Below are 7,264 nucleotides of genomic sequence, written 5' to 3'. Positions count from 1 at the left end.
CAGCAGATGGAGCCATAGCTGTCTGGGTTTGCAGCCACCTCAGGGGGATGTAACGTCCCTCAGGACACAGCCTCTCGTGACATCACAGTAGCTAGGTGAGACAACCACATAATCCTGATATGAACGTCTATGATAGAACGGTTGTTTATTTTTTTATGACAAGACAACCATAAGAACTGAGGACATAAATACACTGAAACAGAGAGACACGATACAACACATTTAGACAAGAACAGTTATAAGCATTGCCATGAGAACAGCGCCGGAGAAGATGGCTGCCGTTTTACAGCCCTCTAACCAATTGTACTATTATGTGTGTTTTTCCACGTTATTTGTAATTTATTTTGTACATAATGTTTCTGCCATCGTCTCTTATAACCAAAAGAGCTTCTGGATATCAGGACAGCGATTACTCACCTCGTATTGGACGAATATATTTTCTTCAACGAGGCGGCCGCGAAGGATATCATACAGACACCCGACAAGGCCCAAATCCCCGTCATTCGCGTGAGGAAGAGACGGAGATATCGTGGACGTAGATCGGGGTGCCTTGTAAGGATCCGACGGCAAGCGAGTAAACTGCCTCTTCCATCATTCCTATTAGCCAACGTTCAATCATTTGAAAATAAATTGGATGATTTAAGATTGCGGTTATCCTACCAACGGGACATTAAAAACTGTAATATCTTATGTTTCACCGAGTCGTGGCTGAACGACGACAATGATAACATTCAGCTAGCGGTCTTGAGGTTTTGCTCGCCTGAGGTAGAGTATCTTATGATAAGCTGTAGACCACACTATTTACCAAGAGAGTTTTCATCTATATTTTTCATAGCTGTCTATTTACCACCACAAACCAATGCTGGCATTAAGATTGCACTGAATGAGTTGTACAAGGCCATAAATCAACAGGAAAACGCTCATCCAGATGCAGCGCTCCTAGTGGCCGGGGACTTTAATGCAGGGCAAACTTAAATCCGTTCTACCTAATTTCTACCAGCATGTTAAATGTGTAACCAGAGGAAAAAAAAACTCTAGACCACCTTTACTCCACACACAGAGACGCATACAAAGCTCTCCCTCGCCCTCCATTTGGCAAATCTGACCAAAACTCTATCCTCCTGATTCCTGCTTATAAGCAAAAACTAAAGCAGGAAGCACCAGTGACTCGGTTAATAAAAAAGTGGTCAGATGACGCAGATGCTAAGCTACAGGACTGTTTTGCTAGCACAGACTGGAACATGTTCCGGGATTCTTCAGACAGCATTGAGGAGTACACCATATCAGTCACTGGCTTCATCAATAAGTGCATCGATGATGTCGTCCCCACAGTGACCGTACGTACATACCCCAACCAGAAGCCATGGATTACAGGAAACATCCGCACTGAGCTAAAGGGTAGAGCTGCCGCTTTCAAGGAACGGGACTCTAACCCGGACGCTTATAAGAAATCCCGCTATGACCTCCGACGAACCATCAAACAGGCAAAGAGTCAATACAGGACTAAGATTGAATCGTACTACACTGGCTCTGACGCTCGTCGGATGTGGCAGGGCTTGAAAACTATTACAGACTACAAAGGGAAGCACAGCCGCGAGCTGCCCAGTGACACAAGCCTACCAGACGAGCTAAACCACTTCTATGCTCGCTTCGAGGCAAGCAACACTGAAGCATGCATGAGAGCACCAGCTGTTCCGGATGACTATGTGATCACGCTCTCCGTAGCCGATGTGAGTAAGACTTTTAAGCAGGTCAACATTCACAAGGCCACAGGGCCAGACGGATTAGCAGGACGTGTACTCCGAGCATGTGCTGACCAACTGGCAAGTGTCTTCACTGACATTTTCAACATGTCCCTGACTGAGTCTGTAATACCAACATGTTTCAAGCAGTCCACCATAGTCCCCGTGCCCAAGGACTCTAAGATAACCTGCCTAAATGACTACCGACCCGTAGCACTGACGTCTGTAGCCATGAAGTGCTTTGAAAGGCTTGTCATGGCTCACATCAACAGCATTATCCCAGAAACCCTAGACCCACTCCAATTTGCATACCGCCCCAACAAATCCACAGATGATGCAATCTCTATTGCACTCCACACTGCCCTTTCCAACCTGGACAAGAGGAACACCTACGTGAGAATGCTATTCATTGACTACAGCTTAGCATTCAACACCATAGTGCCCTCTAAGCTCATCACTAAGCTAAGGATCCTGGGACTAAACACCTCCCTCTGCAACTGGATCCTGGACTTCCTGACGGGCCGCCCCCAGGTGGTAAGGGTAGGTAACAACACATCTGCCACACTTATCCTCAACACGGGGGCCCCTCAGGGGTGCGTGCTCAGTCCCCTCCTGTACTCTCTGTTCACCCATGACTGCATGGCCAGGCACGACTCCAACACCATCATTAAGTTTGCCGACGACACAACAGTGGTAGGCCTGATCACCGACAACGATGAGACGGCCCTATAGGGAGGAGGTCAGAGATCTGGCCGTGTGGTGCCAGGACAACAACCTCTCCCTCAACGTGACCAAGACAAAGGAGATGATTGTGGACTACAGGAAAAAAAAGAGGACTGAGCACGCCCCATTCTCATCGACGGGGCTGTAGTGGAACATGTTGAGAGCTTCAAGTTCCTTGGTGTCCACATCACCAACGAACTATCATGGTCCAAACACACCAAGAGAGTTGTGAAGAGGGCACGACAAAGCCTATTCCCCCTCAGGAGACTGAAAAGATTTGGCATGGGTCCTCAGATCCTCTAAAAAAATTATACAGCTGCACCATCGAGAGCATCCTGACTGGTTGCATCACCGCCTGGTATGGCAAATGCTAGGCCTCCGACCGCAAGGCACTACAGAGGGTACTGCGTACGGCCCAGTACATCACTGGGGCAAAGCATCCTGCCATCCAGGACCTCTATACCAGGCGGTGTCAGAGGAAGGCCCTCAAAATTGTCAAAGACTCCATCCACCCTAGTCATAGACTGTTCTCTCTGCTACCGCACGGCAAGCGGTACCGGAGTGCCAAGTCTAGGTCCAAAAGACTACTCAACAGCTTCTACCCCCAAGCCATAAGACTCCTGAACAGCCTAATCATTGCTACCCGGACTATTTGCACTGCCCCCCACCCCATCCTTTTTATGCTGCTGCTACTCTGTTAATTATTATGCATAGTCACTTTAACTCTACCCACATGTACATATTACCTCAACTACCTCAACTAGCCGGTACCCCCGCACATTGACTCTGCAACGGTACCCCCTGTATATATAGCCTCCCTACTGTCACTTTATTTTACTTCTGCTCTTTTTTTCTCAACACTTTTTTTGTTGTTGTTTTATTTTTACTTTTTTTGTTTAAAATAAATGCACTGTTGGTTAAGGGCTGTAAGTAAGCATTTCACTGTAATGTCTGCACCTGTTGTATTCGGGCGCATGTGACCAATACATTTATATGATTTGATTTGCCATGGTGTAACCTAATACAAAAAGAAATAAGGACAAAACATTGTTAGCTTACATTCCATGGCATATGAAACATTTTGCCCATACAATAACTTATATTTGCTTTAATTAATATTGTTAAATAGAACTCTAGTCGACTTTGTCAAAGTTGGTCTTGTTACCTCCTCAATCAGTCTTGGCATTTTCCTCATCTTGAACCAAATCCTCTTCATCTTCTTCCCCTGATCCTTCTGGATCTGCAAAACCAGAGCCAACCTGGCTCCCAGCTCCATCACGTAGTCTGTCTAGATCGCCCTTTCCTCCAACCGACACTCACCCCTCCTCTGTGTCAGCGTTGAACCCTCCATGTCTTCCTCTTAGCTAACAATAACTCTGGAAAATACATAACGTTGTAGTAAGTGGGTTTTGCTAACCAAATAATAATGCATCTCTTTACAATGTGCACACGTTTTCTTCCCAGCTACTTACAATTAAGCAAGTGAGAATCCTGCTCCAGATATGTTTACGCAATAGGCCTATCTGAATTACTAGTAAAAAGTTGGCTACTGGAAAAGCGACCAAGTTCAAATGAATCGATTTTGGCTGTTCTTATCATTTCGTGAACAACATCCTTTATGACATCATCATTGTGATGCAAGGCGTTGCCATGGCAGATGAAAAAGCACAACACAGACTTTAAAAAGCAAACTTCAGGCTCTTTCTGTACCTTACTATTGAGCCTTATTCAACCCCTCATGTAGCTCTACTCCATATTGGGCCTGGTTCTCACAAACCACACTAATCACTTCCATCATATCATTGAAAACACTGTGTTTTGGGTAGAAAATGACTCTATATCCATGCAGGACCTAACTTGTACAGTTCCATCTATTTTAAAAACCAAGGAGGTAAAAACGCCAGTCTTCTCTTTGAGTGCCCCTGAGTGTACCTCAATTTAAAGAGGTCTATCAATTCAACCATTTGAAATGGATGTCCATTCAATTAAGAACATATTATTCTTATTAGAAATGAATCAGCTACAAATTAGGTAGGCGTACTTGTTTTTTTACACAACCTACTCTTTTGGTACATATTTATTGAGATAATTGATTACAACATATGTTGGTGATTAACACAGAGAGAGGTTTTTTTTTCTGTCATCAATAGAATACATTAGCCATTAGGCTGGCTCACTACAATTGTAACATGACATCTCAGGTGTCAGGATGAAGCATTTTCTCACAAAAAGAGGACTCAAGCAAACTATCTCTCTTCAACAGTTTCACTAGTCATGTTAGGTCTACTTAAAATGTCACAATCATACACAAGTAATTTGAAAATAAGTTATACTACTGAAACACATTCACAATAAGTTATATTACAACCTACCTCTGAAGTAAGCAGTGTGTTCTCTCACTAATGAAATAGGACATTAATAATCTGTCAGTGGTTAGTTGAATCAGTCTCTTTGCACTGTTCAGTTTGTCTGTGCAACAGGTAACCTTCCAGAATCGGAATCTTGTGATGTCACAATGGAGTCCCCATTGCCATGGTTACCCACCGCAGCTTTCATGTGTAATCAAATGCTGGCAGAATTTTTTTTTTTTTTTTTTTTTTTTTTACCTATGCAGCACAGTCATACCTAATATATACAATGAATCCATATAACCTAATTTTTTATTAAAATAAAATGTTGTAACTCATATAAAATGGTTGACCATTCAAACGACATGTGTTTTGCCTAATTTAAAAGTCAATATGTTTTAGATATCATAACTAGCAGCCAGGCTTACTTAGGTTGTTTGTTCGATCTCAGCCGACCACTAATGTCAATATTTTTCATCATCATCAATGAAATATATAGGCTACCTTACTACAGTAAAACAAGTCTTCCATAGTCTATGTCACCTCAGTAACAAAGTTCCAAAAAAGAAATGAGGGTTCAAGAAAACATCTCTCTTCAATGGCCTCAGCTATTAGCCATATGATCAACAAGGTCAAATGCAGCACTAAAATCAAGAAGCAGCTCATCCACAAGTTTATCTTGGTCAAGTGACCTGAGCCATTGATGGATTAAATCAACCAGAGCTGTTGCAGTCGAGTGATCCTTACGGTATCTTTACAGTACGCATGCTCATAGAGGAATAAAATTAGCTGGATGTGTAATTATATAGGCCCAAAAAATTTAATTGAAGGTAGGTGTCATTGATGTTTAGCATTTAAGTTAAAAAAATTATTAAATAAGGAAATCAATATCAGCTGACTATAGAACAGTATTGTTTAAAATTATGTTTGAACATTTTCTTATCCATGTCTTTCCAGTTGATATAACCAAACAGACAACCTTTGTTGCTCAAGAGCGTCACACATTCCTCCATTCATTCTCTATCATATTCCCCTCCATTATATTCCTCTATCATATTCCCTCCATCATATTCCCTCTATCATATTCCCTCTATTATATTCCTCACCATAATATTCCACTCCATCATAATACTCGCTATCATATTCCCTCTATCATATTCCTCTTTATTTATACAGGGAATCCCAATTGAGACCAGTGTCTCTTTTTCAATGGTGCCCAGTGTTATATCAATGAACAATCCAAACAGCTTAAATAGATAAAATTACATACAGAGCAGAAAATATATAGAGCAAAATTATTAGACTTGAACACATATATTTCACAATGAACAGGTCTTGTATTTAACCAGTTGAGCTGACAACCATTTTGCACTGTTTCACTAGGGCTTTAGTCATCAATCTAGCAAGAGGGCAATATTTTATTAATGTAGTGGTGTCCCTCCCCCAAGGAAGCTATGACCTTTAGATTTCACCTGGAATTGTTCATTTATGTCTGAGAAAAAAAACACTTTTCAAACCATATGATCTAGTACACAAGAAAAGTATAATACAACCTTCTTTACTACTTTGCCAAACATTTCATGACATTAGTGATAGTCAAAATCTGTTAAATTTGTGAATGTCTAAATTAACATTTGGGCCATTTAACCAGTGTGCATCTCTCCTATAGACAAGGGGAGAAGGGCTATGTAAAGGTCTCGATTCTGCCGTTCTGAACTTTACTTCTTGACTTTTTTTAGGTTTAAGGAAGTGTGTAGGTCGCATTCTTTATCGTAGAGCTATGAAAGTTATGTATTTAGCTCTGCCTGCTCGAGACAAATTCAGTGATCGCTTTGCCATGTATGTGCCGTAAAGCTGTCAAGCTGGATAACATTTTTTCCTGGGACGCCCCTTTGATGTAGCGTTGCAGTTATGTGATATAACTGGATGTAATGATGCAGCCGACCACCAGAGCAATTACAAGTTTATTCGACAGAGGACGTTTACGTGGTTCTAGGAAGGTCTGGATGGATGTCTTCTGAAATATAAAACGGTGGGAAATCAATCAAATAAGTCATGTAAACATTTACATATTTTTTAAAGAAATTCTAGCGCCCAATTTTGGGGACTGTCAGCCTAAGAGATTTTAAGTCTTAAAGTGATCTAATGAAACAAATCCTCTCTGTCACGTTCCTCTTAATATATTCCCTCTATCATATTCCCCTCTATCCTAATCCCTCTATCATATTCCTCTCTATCATATTTCTCTCCACCCACTCCTCCTCCTTCCTCCTCTCCCTCATCTCAGTGCAGCCCCTCTCCATCCACTAGAGCAGGAAGTCTCTGGGCTCAGTGAGGTCCAGCTCAGACTGAAGAGAGACCATTTTAACTCTCTTCTCCTTTAGCTGTTCCTCCAGCCTGGCAAGTACTATCTCCTTGTCAACCAAGCAACCTGATCTGGACTTTGAGATG

Source organism: Coregonus clupeaformis, unplaced genomic scaffold (assembly GCF_020615455.1).
Source record: "Coregonus clupeaformis isolate EN_2021a unplaced genomic scaffold, ASM2061545v1 scaf2046, whole genome shotgun sequence".
Classification (NCBI taxonomy): domain Eukaryota; kingdom Metazoa; phylum Chordata; class Actinopteri; order Salmoniformes; family Salmonidae; genus Coregonus; species Coregonus clupeaformis.
The sequence above is the reverse complement of the archived record's forward strand: the minus strand, read 5'-3'. Positions refer to the sequence as shown.